The following is a 16,665-nucleotide window of genomic DNA, read 5'->3' on the forward strand; positions in this document are numbered from 1 at the left end:
ATTAAATGCACCTTATGTTCTGACCCTTCCAGATGCCATTAAGCTGATGTGTAATAATCATAAAGATGATTGCCTACATAGGCATGCATGAATTGATTGTTGTATTTTTAATCATGATGGTAGGTTTTATCTTTTCATCGTAAGCATGATTGTTACACAGTGGTATTAATTAAAGAGGACATAACTATCCTATTTTCTTTTCAGAATTTGTAAATGCACTCTCTACTTTGGATCTAATGGAAGTTACAAACTGAAAGCCAAAATGCCAAAATGGAGAACCAAATTTTAGTTTGGAGATTAACACCCACGAGATGCAGACCTCAATGAAACCAAGCCCTTGAAAGTAAGTGAATTAACTCCCACATGGTGTTGGTGGTGTTAGGCATGTAAAGAGACAATGGCCCTTTGACGGTGAAATACCTTGCCAGGTCATCGTATGTTTTCCTTGGACATATTTATAGAGGGTATTGGTTGCCTCCACAGCTTCTACAATGAGGGAAGGCTGAGGGGGGATGGTTCAGGTCCTGGTGCCTATAAGGTTTGCAATATTCCTATCATGATAAGAGGAGTAGTAAAGGGACATCGCAAGATATTTGAGGGCCATGGTGTAACAAAGAGAATGGAGCCCCCGATATGGGTTTCGCCATTAATTGCTGCAAATAAACCCACTGGTAAATTGTGCCTAAGCATTGATTTAATAGCACCCAATACATTCTTGATTCACGACTATCATTCCCTGCCCAACAGTGGGGAAGTACTCACAGCTATCTAGCAGGTCAAGTACTTTATAATTATGGATTTGGCTGCAGCATATCATCAATTCCAGGTCTTCTCTCCGGTCTTCTCTTAGATCTCTCAGATTGTCTTCCTTTACCCCTCTTTTATAGTTCTGTAGTTTTGAAACGTGCATGAGCCCTTGGAATTGGCTGGGGCTGCTATAGGTTTGTTTCAGGGCTTTGGTTGTGCACCGAATGTGTGTTTTCCCTAGCAGATAGTCACATCCTTTTGTCTGACTCTCTTGGTATTGGCTAAATAGGTAATTTAGCTCCATGTCTTTAAATGTAGCTCATAGAGTCATCTCCATCTTGAAATCATTCTGTTTTGTGTCTAGACATTGTGGTGAATCCTTCGATGTCATCCCTTCCACAATAGGGAGAGACCATTCCCATGGGGCCAGTGCGGTACAGCCACAGTCCAATAGTCCCACTGGCGGTGGTACATTATGGGACAATCACATGGGAAGGGAAACCCTTTATGAGACAAGGGACGACTAGTTAGGGAGAATGCAGTACCTACCCACCCCTTTACAACCTCCCTCAACAATTTAACCTATGCCAGGTAACATAGTCCTGCATACCTCTATTTACATTTGTAAGGTAGACCATTCAATCTCACTGCCTAATACTGAGAAGAGGAAGAGTAAGGACTACCCATGTGAAACCTGGAACAAAACTGGGATGAGGAAGAACACTAATAACCCAGTAGAGAACAATAATATTTTAACTGAAAATGAGAAGAAGTGTGGAATGCTGAAAAGCACCCATTGGAACCAACAGGAGCGGACTAGTCAATATGAACGATCTATTGGTAGCCATGGTACAAAAAGGGAAGATGGACCAAACATGTGATCGAGCCCTCCTAGGAGCAACCATGAGAAGTCGGGTGAGACAGGAAGGAGAAGCATTGACCGGGAGGCTGAACCGGGAGCATGGAGCTCCGAAGCTGATACAGAGTGGCGGGGCAATTTACTGAGCTGTCAGAGCGTGGCTTCTGGAGTCCCTGAGGCAGGAGAAGAGTGAGATATGAGAACCGTGCCTCTCAGAGAAACAGAGAAGCTGCAGAAATGCTGCACATGACGAGAAGTCCCTGAGAGCTGGAAAAAGACCCCACTCAAATGCGGACGCCCAGGAGAGGACGGAACCTACAAGGACCAAGTCGAAAGGTATACGGGTTACCGAACGAGTGAAGGGAGCTAAGAAGAAGCTGGCAAGAAAAGATTGGAAAAATCTGAGAAAGAATTGTCTGGGAACCGGAAAGCAGTAGAAGCTACAAATCACTGCGTGCAGTGATAGATAGTGCCTGGCAGGATAGTGAACCAGGTCTATTGTGTTAACCACAGGGGACAGGGAGAAACCACACAAATATCTGGCAGGATAGTGAACCAGTTATTTCAAGAAGCAAGAGTAGCACCATGCCTCTTCTTCATCACAGTACCTGGTAAAGAAAAGAACAAGGTCTGCCATCAGGTGTCTGAGACCCTCGTCTAAGAAAAACTGAGAAGAAAACGAGGAGAAAAGGAGTAATTTTTTCCTGGCATTGAGAAGGAGAGGAACCAGGGGAAGGGAGTCACTCCTGCCTGATGTTGTTGGACACTGAGAAGGAAGCTAGGTGAAAGGGAGTGATTTCCTATTGACAGTGAGAAGCGGAGGAACCAGGGAAGTGAGCCAGTCCTGCCTGGTGTTGTTGGACACTAAGCAAGGAAGCCAAGGGAAAGGGAGTCATTTCCTCCTGGCTTTTGGAAAGCTCAGGAGAAACTAGGGGGGGTAAGACCCTCCGCCTAGTACATTTTCAATAGACTTTTTAAACCCACTGTCCAGAAGAAGCAAGTCATTCTTCTGGTCCCACCAGAGACTTTATCCTTAGTTGTCTTTAAGGGGACGTAATAGGTCTTTTATACAACAATGGACATTTATGATTTTGGACATTCCGGCAATCTCCTTAGTTTATTATTTGAAGGCAGGGAAACCCTTCTTAGCATTCGGGATAGGTCAGATTTTCCCTTGGAACCAAATGAACGTTTATAGCAACCAAAATGCCACCTTTGTGTCAGTCTTGGTAAATTAGGGAACTTATTTAGTCACACTGTGTGTACTTTGTGCTTTGGTTTCCAAACACTGTACTGGTCGGGCAGAAATGACTGTGGCCTTTTCCTGCCCATAATTTTATATTTCAAAATTGTTTCATTTGTGTGTTTCTGAAACACAAAAAAATGAAATTCCATTGAAAAACAAAATTTCTACACAAGCATAGAAACAGCGAAATGATGCAGCAGTAAATGTAGAAAACTGTCCAGCTGGCGGTATGAATTGTTGGTAAATTTTGCCAATTCCGTTTCGGCTGAGGTAATTTCACCCACCCCTAATCACCTCACTGACTTTGCAGAATAGTGCACCACTCTCCACACGGCAGAACATTGGTGTGGAACACGGCTGTTATCTTAATGAAACTAAAATCCCAACCTTGACTAGAGAAATCAGAGAAGAACTAGAAATCCTCATCAAATCAGGTGCAGTTTTGAGGGCAATTAATTCTTTAAACCAAACAAGTATCATGGCCGAGATGGCTTCACTGCACTCTTCTTTAGAAAATTTGCCAGATCATTGCTACCGCATCTGACCACCCTCTTTAACAAAGTTAGACAAGGGGTCTACATAATACTGGCAATCAAAGAATGGCACTCAGTTGAAAACATGTCAGAGGCCAGGTGGTATGCTCCACCTGCAGACCAATTGCCCTGAGGGTACATTATAGATACATTTCTTGGATCTAAAATCATGTCATTGCTTCCCCGAGTTGATGCAGAGAAGGCATTTGACTGAGTAAACTGAGGGTTCCTTGATAAGGCCTTGAGAAAATTTGAATTTTGAGGAACTATGATTAGAATGATTCAAGCAAATGATAAATCACCCAAGGGACGATTGGGAGTTAATGGTTTTTTTTCCAAACCATTTATCCTCCAGAAGGGCACGTCTTACGATGCCCATTATCCCCTCTCCATTTTGCATTCTTCATGGGACCGTTTGCCATACACATCAGCAACAGCTCAACATTCACAGGCAGAGGTGGGCGAGGAGGAGCATAAGACATGTCTGGTTGCTGACTATGTCCTTCTTACATTGACATAACCAGAGATATTGTAGCCCACAATTATTGAAGAGATAATGTGCAGAACACTCAGGATTTAAAGTAAGCATGTCTATGTCTGAATTACTTAAACTAACACTTTTAGATCAAGAAAGAGACGTTTTATGAAAACAGATGCTGTTTCGATGGACTACTAGTGCCCTCAAATGCTTGAACATTTTCCTCACAAGTAGGTTCTCCACACTGTACTATGCCTACTACCGCAGATTGCTTCCACACACATGTCAGGACATCCACTGATGAGAAAACCTTTCAACTACTTGGATGGGCCATTTAGCCATTTTTAATGTGAACACCTTCCAGCATTTACTTTACACCTTTCAAACACTAACAATCATGATTACCCAAGCTGATCTATTTTGCCTTCAAAATTATGTTTTTAACTTAATTTGTCAATGCACGAAACCGCCTATAATTATACAATTATTCTATTAATTCCAAGAGGTAAGGGTGGTCTGGTTGTTTGGATATAGTTGTACTCTTCAAAGTAACACAAGAAGGGGGAGTGGTTGCCAGTAATGCCAGAAAATTCTGGTTGATATTTATAGAATGTGCAGTACCTGGCTCTTTTATGTATAGCAGCAACTATGGGTCTCCAAACGCCATTGGGCTGGACGTCTATATCAACGTCTATATCAATCCAATCACTAAGCAAACCCTTATGCTGTGGGATGAAATGTGTAGAGGCCAAAGCTTTACTTCCTTTCCTTTCTCCTTTACACCTTTTCTGTGGAAAACTGAGCAGGCTTCAGGCTTAGAGGCAGATGGGTGGCTACTAGAAACCGTGAGATCTTTTTTTGAAATGGTATAACCAGGATTTTGGCATCACGGAACATGATACATTACAATTTCATTGAGGCTGTGCACTTCAGCAAGTAAACAAAAAGGTGGGTTCACAAAAACTAACTTTTTTAGAAAAGGTACTCCAAGAGGCAGGTTCTACTAAAGGGCTGATCCAAACTCTATAATGTGCTCATCTCTGCAAGACACACAGGTACTGATAAGTTTAGGACATTGAGGCAAACAGACTGTGGGATTGAGCTAACCCCAGAAGACTGGCAGTTACATTGTGGTGAAATACGTAAGACATCTATTTCAGTTCATGCCCTTGAGGTACCAAATAAACTAGTTTACAGGTGAAACCAATCCGGTTTACACCAACAGTTCAGATTTTTGCTGGAGAGGGTGTTGCACGAGGGGATGAGGGGAAGGGGGTTATTACATTTAATGGGACTGCCCACCCCCACAGGACTTCCTGCTTGTGGTCAAGTCAAGCATAATTGAATTCTTAGTATATTCTATTCTGAACAATCCAGATTTGTTGCTGCTTTATTGCACCCAGGATAAAGACAGCCTAGGTTATATTGCAGATTCTTAATTGGTTCTTAAACTACTTGTAGCTGCTCAATGATGCATTCTCAAGCTTTGGGGGGGAAATAAATCCCCCCCCCCAAATAATGTGGCTGACAAGGAAATGGCACCAAGGACTACAAGAAGTGTGCACTACTTTTAGCTGCCTCTTCCTCTTCTCAGTATTTGGTGGGAAACTACAGGGAAAAATGGGATACGATTGACAATATCCCATGAAGACTGAGGGAGGGTACTACCCTAAGCTGTCTCTTCAATGTTAGTGAAGGGGGGATACCATCACCTTAAGGCACTTTCTCGCCAATCCCTAAGGACCCGCCACCCAGGTGATCCTCCCTCACTTGTACACCCCCAGCTGGCCCTTCCCTCTGAAGAACAGATGATCCCTGTGGAGTAGATGTGAGAGTATCTTCAGGTTTCTCACATACCCTTCACCAATGCGGGTTGGACTCACTAGGAAACCGAGAGGGGAAAGTTACCTTATCTTGCTTTTGTTCCTCTCGAGGTTCTCTTGTGGAGTCATGAGGTTGATGGTCTAAGAAATACTGAATTCCTTTAAGGTTATGTTCTTTTAATGAGACTATCATCTTTGTTTCCAATTCAGGAGAATTTATCTCTCAAGGGACATGTGACCCTACAACAAGATTTTTAGAATTTATTTGGCCTATGCGTGAAACCCATTGATCAATGTCAGGGACACATATTCCTAAGAATAACTGAGTTGGCAAATTGGTAACCACTACTACAGTTAAAGCTATTTTCCTCTCTGGAATAGATATAGGGATTTGAGTTAATAGGTATTTCTGAGAATGGCCATGTACACACATTACTTTTCCTCTTTTCTCTTCGTTCCACCCCTTGGGCAGTAGATCTGTTCTTATTGTGCATCTTTTACTACCTGTGTCCAACTGTGCCCAAAGGGTATTTCCCTGAAGGATAGTTGGGATTCTATGTTTGGTTCTACTCCCAGTTTATAGAAATAGAAAGGTCTAGGGTTTACTTTTATTCTTATTTTTGCTTCTTTTAGGGAGAGGTTTTGCTTTGTCATCTTCCTTTTGATTTAAAGGACAATGGGCCTCATTCCGAGTGAGGCGCTAAGGGGTCAACAGTGCCGGTAATAGTGCCGGAGCTGTCAACCCCTTACCGCCTCATTACGAGTATGCTCACGGGAACCAGCGAGCAGACCAGGGTGCTAACAACGGGCCTGTTATTAACGGGCCCGTTGTTAGCACCCTACCCATTCCCATAAAGACCTATGGGGGCACGAATGGGAATGGGGAATGGTTCCTCGATTGAGGAATTACCGGGCCCTCCAAGGTCGGAATGGGCCGGTAATTCCTCATTCGAGGAACCCGGACCCGGTACACGGTAATGGGATAGCCATAGCGGCATGGCTACCTCCTACCTTGTAATGACCCCCAATATCTTGCTGGATGTCCCATTTCCCTACAAGAATAACATTAATGTTCTGGGGCAGCAAATACTAGTTCCTTTTGGATGGCTCTCGCAGGTATTATGTTCCGGGAATGGGTATACAGGATATTTGTACAGACGGGTTCAGTATTTGGTTTGCCTCCCTTTTCTAATTGTGGTTCAGGTATTAGAGTAGTGCTTTCCAGCTCATTGGATGGACAGCTCTTTATGGTGTGTCCCAACCATCCATAGAAAAAACATCTTTGGTCTTGGGTAGAAGAGGTGGACAGAGAGGATGGAATGTCTCCATCTCCAGTTTCTACCAGTAGAGTGTCAGTACCGGATCTTTCTAGCATCTGAAAACCAGGTGATATCTGAAAGTCTGTATAACATGCCTCACTAGAGTAGTTACCTTCTCCGTCCGAACAATGGGGATCTTCTTCATCAGATGGTACCTGAAAAACATCTGTTATTCTTTCTCTCTCATCTAATAAGACCTCATGTTCAGACTGTGGGTTACTTACAGAGTACCAGAGGGAAGATACTGAGGCAATTAAGGGAATAGGGTGATTGAAATGTTCCCATCAAAGTTTAGCCTTTTCTTGTGTGTCCATTAGCTCCTCTTCTAAATTCTCAGGACAGGACTCCATGAAATGGTCCCATTTTCCACAGAACAAGCAACACTCAAAGCAGGAGGAATGTAGTTCTTCTAGGGAGGTACTAGAAAACCCAGGGAACTATTTTCTGTGTGCCTGCTTCAATAGGGACTTAGATGTAGGGTTGTCCTGTACGGTTTCCTGATCTATCGTTGGTACTATTTGGATAAGGGAGACAGATACTGGTTCTTGTAAAAGAGTGTCACACTTTACTGCAAGGTGCATTCATCGCTACACAGACAGGGTGGCCATCCATGCCCTCTTCCAGATTCTTGGTGGTTACCATGGCGGCTCCGTCAATTCCAGGAGCATCTAGCCAGACTTCGTCCACACAGCCTACATTGCCATTGTCTGGGAAACAGAAAACATCATGTAGCGCCACACTTGTTAAAAGGGGATGTACACCAAACACAGGCGCTTCTAATTAAAGTTATTACGCTCGTGTTTACTCCTTGAACTTCAGATTCCTGTTTGACTTCCTCATTTTTGACCCCGGCTTTTGTTCTCAACCTTCCCTTTGGATTCCTGGTACACTGTACCATATCTTCTGCCCAGAAATATCAGAATCAAGTTCTGTGTTATTGGACTGCCTTCTGGATTACCTTTGCCTTGTTTCTTGCTCGTTTGTTGTCTTACCTATGCTTTGGCTATATGGATTGAGATTGGATTTACACTTAAATTGCATCCTTCTTGCAATTTGTTCTTTTCACGTTATCCTAATGGGCGATTGACAAGTGTTGGGTGGGTTTAGTGAGTTTAACAGGAGACTACGCTTTGCACTGGACTTCCATGAATGCTGTGCAGTATTCCCGCATAGCGTATCTCCATTAGTCATCAGTGCGCCCTCGTTTCACCCAGGGGCAGGTCCATACTAACTCACACAAACACTTTATCCCTTTGGCTTCTACGGCTCTACCAATCCCCACTCTTCTGGTCTCATCAACTCAGGGTAGGTTCATTTCCAATACACCTTTGAGTGTTCCTGGTATCTCATTCAGTCCTTCACATCTGCCTTCCTATTCTCCATACATAGATGCTGGATGGTTTCACCAGATGTCCTTCCACTCCTTTTCCAAAACAACGACCAGGTATACTTCAGGTTAGTTCTTCTAGTATCACATTCAGTATGCCCTCATTTAGGACATGTTCTAATACCATCTGTTCTTTCTTTCCACAACCTGCCGTATACCTGGTGGTATCTGCTCTTTCATGTGAACCTCAGTTTTGTCTGTCCAACAGTTGTCAGACAGACAGCATTTCATAAGAAAGGTTACCCTACTTAGAGGAGACCCTCAGATTGAGGGTTAGCAGAGTTGTCAGGCCGGAATACCAGACATGCCATGCAGGACCTACCCATAGCCTGTGAGTATCTTCTCACTCTTTGTTCTGTAGGTAAACGACAAAGAGGTGGTAAATCAGAGGATCATTTATTGGGATACCCTAAGGTCTGGTCCCCACAAAGTGGTTTCTTAGGAACTGAGGTCCCTTTCTTTTTCGTTATTCTTTTTCGTTATTAGGGGATACAAAAATGATCAGGAGCGGGGTCCCCCCCAAGCGCTTCCTTAGCTTCACCACTGGGTGGCTCCTAAAGGATCTCAGATATTACATTTCCTATTATCTCACCCCTGTGGATTTTTACAGGAGTGGAAGAGAAATTGAGTAGAACAAATCTTAGTTCATCTCCACAGTAAAGAATGGGTAGTATTTGTAATTCTCTCTCTCAGCAGGGTATCACATAGATGGCCAAATTTGTGGGAAACGTATTTGTAAATTTAAGGAAACTATCATCTTGTCCCTCTCCAGTACAAGAATATCCTGGGGACAGAAAAGTTGACAGATATTTCCCTCCACCATTTTCCTTTCAGGATGCATGGCCTGTGGGTTTGAAAGATGAAAAGTACAGCCATTTTATAGTTTGAGTATTTGCCAGGTGGATTGTTTTCTTTCTCATGGGTAACTGATCTATTGGTAGAGAGAATGATGTTGGCTGTTTCCTCTCTGTGTCTTCTTGTAAAAGGGTTAATTATAAAGGGGTGTTGTTCCTTATTCTGGTGGGACTCCCACTTGTATCGATTGAGCCGTATCCCATTCTGAAACCATATGTGAGACAGACATGGTATCAATCGAGATGAGGCAGACAACAGATGTGCAGTTCTAAACAAAATTTATTATTAATCAGGATGGTATAACACCTAACTTACCCTATACTTTAGTGGGATTTCCCTACCTAAAGAAACTAAGAAACGACTGTGTCTGCAAGTCCAACATAAAAGTCTGTTTATGTCAAAACCTATGCTTGCCCTCACAACTATAACTAAATAAGGTGTGGGAATCTTCTCTGCAAAAGTATTAGTGTTCAAAAGCTAAGCTTCTATCAGCTTGAGTTCTTCTTAGGTTCCCTATCTCAAGTTCAATACAGCTCCAATAATGGTTCACTTCAATAGTGTTTTGTCAAGTTCTGCAATTACCTTCTCCAAGTTTGAATGCACCACAATTCACACAAAGAGGAGGTCTTGGGATTCCCTTCCCCAAGTTCAAATGTAGTACAGTTTACAGAAAGCAGAGGTCCTGCGACTCCCTTTCCCAAGACAATGTTCTCCGGTTGTTTAACTCTGAGGGATCCCGTCCCCAAAACGTTAACATAGCACTTACGTTGGTTTCATCAGCTCAAAGTTCAAAAGAAAACACCATGTCCATTAGACCCACCTTCAGGTTTGCTTCACCAATTGTTTCACAGTTCATTGCAGCTTGTTCACTATTTAGGGTTTCCTGGTCTAGGCACAGTTATCAGACCACATGGTCCACCCATTACACGTTATGCAACCAGTAACCCTATACTTTTCTTTGGCTCGATTCTTGATGTTTGTAACTTTCACAGTTATTTGCGGTCCCTTCCTGGCGCTCTGGTCTCCTCATTGAGTTACTTATTTGCGGTCCCTTTGGAGCGCTTCAGTCTCACCAGTGTCTTCTGACACTTATTGGTTCTTTGCAGCTCTTCCCAGCAACTCTCCCCAAAACGGGAGACAGATCGCCAGTTTGCCACGCACGTCTCCACACACACCGGTTTCTCTGCTCTGTTCCACATGCGGTCCTGGCTTGGGCGCGGACGGCTTTTCTCATTTGTTTGCTGTACGGCCGTATATATGAGGGCTCCGGGTCCTATAAAGTCCCTCTTGCACGTCTCCCAGTATCGGTGCTGGCGTCTCAACATCCTAGTCTTATCTTAACAAAGCAGATTCTCTTTTCTCTCTCTCTCTCTCCTCTCTCAATGTATGATTTTGGACTCCACCTTTTATACTCTTTACCATTATCAACAGGCTGCTGGTGAAGGGGGGTACACTCAATTGCCTGCCCTTGAATAAGCCTGTTAGTGTAACATGCCTGATCTTCAGTACTGGATGCCTCCAGGCCCCTCTTCTTCGTCCCAGTACTAGAGTTTGCAATAGGATGTGTGCTGAGCTGCCTCTTCCTCTTCTCAGTATCTGGTGGGAAACTACAGGGAACAATGGGATGAGATTGACAATATCCCATGAATATGGGGGGAGGGTATGGTATGTCAGTGTTAGTTGCAGGGGGATACCATGTCTCGCCTTCAGGCACTTTCTCTCCAATCCCCAAGGACCCTCCATCCAGGTGATGCTCCCTCACTTGTCCACCCCCAGGATCGGGATCCAAAAGATAGATGGCCCTTCCCTGGCCACCTGAACAGAAGATCCCTGGGGAATAGATGTGAGAGTACCTTCAGGTTTCTCACAACCCTCACAAAACAAGCAGGTGAAATGTGATGCATCAAAATGTGGGCGTCGCTTTGGTTCTCCCACTTGTGTCTGGATTTCTAACGACGTACCTTCTTCCTTCTGCTTCTGCTAAAACTGCACGCACTCCGGTCATAGTTCCAGCTCCTTCTAATTGCCTGCACCTGGTCTTTTAAGCATATTTACAGTTCATCAGTGTCTCTGATCAGTCATCCAGTCACTCTTATCGAGGTGAAAAACCCCTTCACAAATGCTTTCGGTACTTAAACAAAAAAGATTTTAATAGCGTAAGGATACAAAAAAGAAATTATGCAGAATAATAATTTTACAAATGTACAATGCTTTCGTGTTGTGTTATAGCTATGTCCCCTTCCATTGGAACTCTTTACCTCTCTCTCTATCTGCTATACCTCTTCATACTCTTCTTTTCGCTCCTCCCTAAAATCCCACCTACTTCATCCTCCCTCCTGACAATTCCTTCCACTTCCTCCCTCACGTTTCCCCCATCAAAGTTCTTAATCTCATCATCTCGGCAAATTGTTCTGCTTACTGTTTTTGATGATGATTTGGCACATGACTTGTACTTATTGCTTCTAATGTATTCATGCTGTTTTATGTGAAGCGCTTTGGTTTAAAGCGCTATATAGAAATTAATAAATACAAATACAAAAATATGATTCTCAATTGTTCAAAAATGGAAGAGAAACTAACAATACGTACAATAACCTTGTCTTTGTATATCATACATAGATCATAGAAATTATTGTGGGTACATATGTGTAGATAACAATTCTGTGTTCAATCAGAGTAATACCACATCAGCAAAAAGATGGTTTTCCCAATGAGATGCTCCCACGTTGACACCACACTATGCGTTTCAGGACCCTCCGTCCCTTCATCAGGTGTAATTGTTACCTTATCCAATAATCTAATTAAAAATGTATAAAAGGGTACCAATCAGATTCTATTTAAATATACTATTCCAATCAGATATATCTATTAAAAAAATTACTGACTTGTCTATTCTTAAACTGGCAGGAATAATCACCAATTGGAGAGCTGTAAGGAATACAAATACAGTCTCTCACTGTCAAATCACCTCACATCGCATATATTTGTAAATCAAAGCTTGGCATACCCAGTCCATCAACTAACCTGCTATTCGTTCTTATAGAACTGTCGTGCCTGCAGGCTCCCCAGTTCCTACTGGATCCAAGTCTCCGGGTGTCTTAACTATAATTTGTCTTTCCCATGCTCGTAGATCTGTAGCCAGGCCGTTTTACAGCGATTGGAAGCTGTCCGGGAGGTTACTATGGTGACGAGATGTGTTGTTAGGATGCCGCACAGCAACGCTGCGTTCCAAGACCTTCCGTGGACATGTGATATGGAACGCTGCGTTGCCACGTTGGAGTCGTGTCCAAGGATGCATTTAAACTGTTCACGCTCAGCGGTCCGGTGCTTCTGATTAGAGTTTACAAACTGAAGCTTTGTTGTTCCTTGCATTATTTACTGTGCTATGCTGTTCAGCTGTTTTTTGTATGCTTACTTGTTGCTGACCTGCCTAGTTACAGACTACCTGCTGACTCCTCCCACTGTCCTTGTTATCGTCTGATCTCCTACTGACTACGGCCTTTCCCTGACATCCAATTGAGTTTTGATTTGGCTACTGCCTCTGTCCGCACGTTTCAGACCATGGCCTGTACCCGGATTTCTCTTGCCTCTTGCCCGTTCCTTGGCCGCACTACCAGAATTACGCGAAGAACGCTACGTAGCTCTATTATCAGCTGCATTCCTTGCTGCTTACTTTCACAGTCTTGGAAAAGTTACGCACCTTCACTATTAGCTGCATTCTTTGCCAGTTACTTCCACATCCTTGGAATCATGCGGCGGATCTCCCGGCAGTGACAAGAAGGCAACTGTGCTCCTGAGCGCACTCTAGAGGATCCATTTCACAATTACACTTCTCCAGTATCATAGTACTTTCCCTCCAATTGGTTGACCGTGCACAGGACTTTCTCAGTACGCTCTGCTGCTACATCAAAAGTGCACCAACCCAACACTAGTGCGTGCCTCGTGCCGCCCGGGTTCTAGTCCTTTACTAACCTTCCCTTCCTCGATTCCTTTCCCTTCCTCGCTGCTACCATTGCCTGGACAAGTGACTGGAATCTCAAGTCATCCATACGGTAAAGAAACCTATCAGGGCAAATAGACCACGCCAAAGGGAAAAGGGAGGGGGGTAGGAGTGGATCCACTCAGTCTTAATACCTACAATACCTTCCTAGGGAGAGGCAAGAAGGAGGGTAGTTTCTCAGCTTTCGAAGGCCAGGATACCTCTACTCCTAGGTTAGTGCAATCTCACTACTGAGTCATCATATTCTCTGCCTCAGAACCATCACTGATCTGTGTTTCTTTATCTGATTCCAGCCTGGTGTCTCCCCGTGGTATTGGATTCCTCGCCCGTTCAAATGATTTACTCCTCTAGCTTTTCATATAGTTAGCAGCTAGCGAGGTGTATCATTGGGAAGGTCTCCCTCTCAAAGAGGAGACCCAGACTTTTCAGAGTCCAGGTTGTTCTACACAACTAGAGCAAGTGAGGTACACTGTACGCCATCCTGAGGTATTGTACATTACCCCTGGTGAGTACTTCATATTTCCCACTGCTCTGAATTGTGACAAGAACATCCAATGTGCTGAAATTATTCCAAATCCGACCGCCAAAGCATGGATCAGTCCATCTCATTCCAAACAGCTCTACCGAGACACAACCATAAATGACCATTCAGTGTCACATTTAAAGACCTGCGGTGTGCCTCACCATTTATACTTCACTAGTCCAACACTTCTTATCTTCAAGTTACAAGAACAATGCCGCATACAGGAACAGGGAGACGGCTGTGAAAACAGCCTCCCGTCCTGTACCGGCATTTCAAGGTTAATCGTAGACTTCACGTGACGAGGACGTCACGTTCGAGTTCCCTTTCAATTACGCGACTGAGTAAGAGAAGACCTGAAACCCAGAACATGCAGGTGCATAGGAGGTGGAGGAGAGCAGTGGGTGTGAGGCCGGAGCACCTGGAATCAGGTGGGAGACATTTAATGCTATATGATGCTTCAGAGCTAAAAGTGAAATTACTGCATTGAATTGGACATACTGTGAAATCCCATCCATTTAAATGTCATAAACCAAAACAATTTTCTGAGAGACAGACTTTTCCTATTGTGAATCATTTTAATTTGGGTTTAATTCGGATTGACACGTGCAGAAACAGGCTTTAGGTTGTTTTGTTCAACATTTCAAATTACAAACCCAGTTCAAGCTTTGATACCTTTGAATGAACATACTGCTGATAATATGTTAAGATGTTGCAATTCATTAGCCTTCTCTTTTCTTTTTTTGATTGGCATGCAAAAATTACTAGAATTTTGCATTTGATGAAAGCAAGAAAATTAACCATTCATAATACATCTTTCATAATACGTCTATGAAGGTCAATCTCTAAAGAGCGGTATTCCACAAAAATGTGTCCTCTTAACTTCCTCAACTTTGGTCGCAAAGGGTTTTGCAGACTGCTCCCATGAGTGCATGTCCCTGAGCCGGAAAACAACTGATGTAAAAGAGTAATGGTCTCCATTAGTTCAGAATATCAGTGACTTACCGATGAAGCCAAGGTCTCCTTCCAATTCAGTGCTGCCATCAATCAAGCTTGGAGTATGGCTCCAAACAGAAACCTCTCACAGCCAATTTATTCTATCTCGTTCCCTAAGACCACAGCTTCAGCAGTGAGCAAAATAATCGTTTCAATCAAGTGTGATAAGAAGATGCCAAACTACGACCAAAATCTGTCAAGTTGTGGACAGCCCCGAAACATGTGTCCTAAATCTGCACCATTCATCCAAACACGGGGACCTGGATACAATGTCCTCTTACACCCTGATTAACTAACATCACATATAAAGCACCAAAGAGGATCATAACTTCATTCATCCACAGTCAATGAAGCCTCAAACCAAATTCTTCTCTTGGGGTCAAAACAAGAGCAATTGTGAACATGTGCACGAATATAATAGATGCAATCTGTGCAAAATGTATTAAAAACAATTTCATTTCATCAAACATTTTATATGTGGGGGTTAGTATGTGCTCAAATAAATATCCATCTGTTCTTTATTGCGTACAGACTCTCAGCGTCAAACTTCATATGTGAAGTGCTTCAGAGCCTCCCAACCATCCACCATCGACCCAGATTCCATAGAACACAGAGTCCAATCCTCAGTATCTTAAAGGTACACTCATTCTCAATGTTAGTTCATAACGTTTTGTTCCAAAGGACATCATCTGTCGACACTGTGTGTTTCGGCCACCATTCATGGGTTAGACATCAGAATTTGTCCCCTGATTAATTCACAACGGCCTTCATCAGGACTCTAAATACAACAAATCTGCATCTACAAAGCCACATCACAAGCAACCATTTTCCTTAGAATTGTCCCACTTGTTCAATCTCAACTGAGTATAATACCGTTGAAAAGGCTTCAAATTGCGGTGCACAGATGTTATCAAAAGCCTTCAAGCCATTTCCAATGATGAGGTCACCTTTTGGTAGTGTCCATATGTGGAGATATCTATTTCCATTTCCTGTAAACATCATCACTTTGTAATCAATAACTGGAGGAAACAAGATATAGTAAGCAATTCGACAATGATAATTTACTGAAAATATTCACTTCAAAGAACTATTTGCACCTTGCCGGAAACTGCTGGATTCCACTAGGTTTTAGTTAAATAATCACCAATTTGCTGGTATTTAAAAACGTCCTGCTGGATATGACAAATCTCCTATACATGCATCCACAAGCCCTTACTTCTTTATCATCCTATAGCTAACCAATTTGGCTCAGTGATGTCTTTGCCCAGTTAGCAGATGCATTAAAGAAAATGCGCTCTAGGGCATCATTATTCCATAGGTCCCTATAATCAGGTATGGTCGGGAGCTTGAATTGAGTTTCATACCAATTTTTTCTTAATGTCTGTTGGCATTTCAGCATCACTTTATTTTCAAACACTTAGGGTCAGGTGGCACAGCCTTGCGCATGGGATGGGATTATGGAATTAAGTATATGTAAATGAGGAGAGGAGGCAGCAGTTACAAGCTTTTCAACGGGTTTATTAATACGGCCATATTAGACACTTGTAAAAATCACTTTGGTGATTAAAATCTCGTAAATAAAACAAAAAATAAAAAATAAAAAAAATACGCCCATATTGAAAAGCCAGATATTCAGCAGGGACAAGACCTCCCATAACTGTATATATCTATATGTATATGTGTATGTATCTATCTATATGCAATTAACGCCGTGATACTCTCGGGTTTGGGAGTTATACAAATGTCATGAACAAATAAATAAATAAAATATCCCTGGGTCTGCAGAAGCTTTGCCTGTTCTTCCTCAGAGACCAACTGTCCCAGAGAAATGGTAAAAAATAGTGGCTTGATTTACTTTGCTTGAATGTTATTGAAATGTATTGAGAGGGCTCTAAAATACAT

At 42.8% G+C, this 16,665-nt stretch overlaps 1 protein-coding gene across 2 annotated transcripts in view; it reads left to right on the forward strand.

Annotated features, from left to right (window-relative positions):
* OTUD7A (OTU deubiquitinase 7A) overlaps positions 1-16,665 on the forward strand; it is a 1,296,873-nt gene that overhangs the window by 676,319 nt on the left and 603,889 nt on the right. Inside the window, exon 4 of one of the 2 annotated variants that reach the window (XM_069624347.1) lies at positions 205-343. The exons of the other annotated variant lie outside the window; for it this stretch is intronic. The gene's annotated coding sequence lies outside the window, so the exon portion shown is untranslated. The remainder of the gene's footprint in view (positions 1-204; positions 344-16,665) is intronic. 2 annotated transcript variants of the gene reach the window in all.

The sequence above is a fragment of the Ambystoma mexicanum genome, chromosome 11, assembly GCF_040938575.1.
Source record: "Ambystoma mexicanum isolate Mex_15411 chromosome 11, UKY_AmexF1_1, whole genome shotgun sequence".
Taxonomy (NCBI): domain Eukaryota; kingdom Metazoa; phylum Chordata; class Amphibia; order Caudata; family Ambystomatidae; genus Ambystoma; species Ambystoma mexicanum.